We start from the raw sequence: 2,214 nt of genomic DNA, 5'->3' as shown, positions 1-2,214 counted from the left end.
CCTCTAGTAATATATTTACTGAGAAAAATGGTGATGTGTTCAATACTTATTTTATCCGCTATATGTAATTTATCATTTTCAACTGGTATATTTCCAGATAATATGAAAACAGCCAAGGTAATTACTCTTTTTAAGAATGGTGAGAAATGTTTATTCAATAATTACAGACCAATATCCTTGTTACCACAGTTTTCAAAGATTTTAGAGACATTATTTGTGCTTAGATTGGATCAATTTATCGATAAACAAAATATTCTAAGTAGCAGTCAGTATGGGTTTAGAGCTAACAATTCCACATCAATGGCTCTCATAGACTTAATAGAGCAAATAACACCTGCTGTTGATCAAAAACAGTACTGTGCTAGTAGTATTTATGTTGACGAAGAAAGCTTTTGACACCATTGACCACACCATTCTACTTGAAAAATTGAACAAGTACGGTATTAGAGGACCAGCATTACAGTTGTTTAGTTATTTAAAGGATAGGAAACAGTTTGTATAAATAAATGATATAAGATCTGAATTAATATTACATGTGGAGTTCCTCAGGGTTCTGTACTAAGACCAAAGTTGTTTATTTTATACGTAAATGATTTGGTAAATGTGTCAGGGTTGTTTTAAATGTGTTTTATTTGCAGACGACACTACATTTTTTTGTTTTGGTAAAAATATAGAACGGATGTTGGAAATGATGCAGATGGAATTTGCTAAAATACAAACCTGGTTTAAGCGTAATAATCATTAAATTTAGATAAGACAAATTATATCAGTAATTGAAAGAAAACAGCTGATGTTCCATTTAGAATTGATGGTATTGAGATCTGTAGAGTCAGTGAGGTGAAGTTTTTGGGTGTCATTATAGATGAAAAGCTGACATGGAGACCTCATAAATCATTTAAGAACAAAAGTAGCCAAATCATTGCAGTATTGTACAAAGTAAAGGATTTATGTAATGATAAAAGTCTGTTTATATTATACAATGCAATAATTGTTCCACACTTGACCTTCTGTATTGATGTTTGGGGAAAATCATGCAAAACAATTACAAACCCAATTTTTGTTTTACAGAACAGAGCTCTAAGAATTATCACCAGGAAGCATTATTATCACCCATCAAATTCATTGTTCCATCAGTTGAAGTTATTGAAATTCAATGATTTGGTTGATTATGGTGTTTTATCAGTCATGTGTAGGGCTCATAAAAATACATTACCTTCAAACATTCAATTACACTTTGTTAAAAGAGAGAGATGTTATAATCTCAAAGGGATAATGTTTGTTAAACCTAAAGTTAGAACCAGTTTGAAGGAACGGAGTACTTCAGTCCAGGATATAAGATTATTTAATAATCTGGAAGATGAAATTAAAAATGCCAGATCAATGAGTATATTTAAGAGAATGATAAAGAATAATTTGCTGGAGAAATATGTAAATGTATGAATTGTTGTTCAAGGAGTTAAACCTTTAATATTTTTCTTTTTTGTAAACTAAAGATTATTTTTGATTTAATTTATTTATTTGAGAAAAAGGGACAGGTATTAGATTTTTCTTCTTCTTCTACCTTTCATTTAATTTATCATTTGTATTTTTGTTGTTTGAAATGTGACAGGAATGGAATAAATGTTCAACGAAAGCAGCGGGATTGAGAAAACAGGCCAAGACAACAATAAAAGGTAAGTGCAATTTATTAACAGGTGGAGATCGGTTTGGACATCAGCTGAAAAGGTGGAAAACGTAGAAGGTGAGTATTGATTCTTTGGTGAGTAATTTTCTTTAGATTCTTTGTTAAGATTTGTTTCTTTCAGATTTTTCCAAAGGCGAAGAATTCCAGAGGAGGAGGTTTGTCAAAGGCTGGTGGCAGTTCTTCAGGCAGAGCGGCTGTGAGTGCTCCGTGGTGAGYTTTCTTGATTTCTGATCCAACGTGGCGGGAGGTTTTTTTCCTGGTACGAGACGTGAGTTCTGTGATCGGGCAATCCACCATGAAGGTAAGARGCATCAGCGTAGATCAGCTGGTGAAGAAACTTTATAAAGCAGCAGCTGATCATCAGACGAATCCCAGGCAGGTGTGAACACTCAGGATCAGATCACCAATCAGCACACAGGAACATGAGTAGAACCAATTCTTCACATTATGTTGTTGTTTTTAAAGAAATGAATAAACTAAGATTCAAATGGAAATGGTGAAAGAAAAAACCTCAGTAAACTGTATTATCC

At 32.9% G+C, this 2,214-nt stretch overlaps 1 protein-coding gene across 1 annotated transcript in view; it reads right to left on the bottom strand.

Annotated features, from left to right (window-relative positions):
* The window catches only part of LOC106530932 (very long-chain acyl-CoA synthetase), a gene marked incomplete in the record, with an annotated part of 27,394 nt that overhangs the window by 14,024 nt on the left and 11,156 nt on the right, over window positions 1–2,214 (bottom strand).

Source organism: Austrofundulus limnaeus, unplaced genomic scaffold (assembly GCF_001266775.1).
Source record: "Austrofundulus limnaeus strain Quisiro unplaced genomic scaffold, Austrofundulus_limnaeus-1.0 Scaffold578, whole genome shotgun sequence".
In the NCBI taxonomy this organism is placed as follows: Eukaryota; Metazoa; Chordata; class Actinopteri; order Cyprinodontiformes; family Rivulidae; genus Austrofundulus; species Austrofundulus limnaeus.
This window is presented reverse-complemented; position numbering and strand designations above follow the sequence as displayed.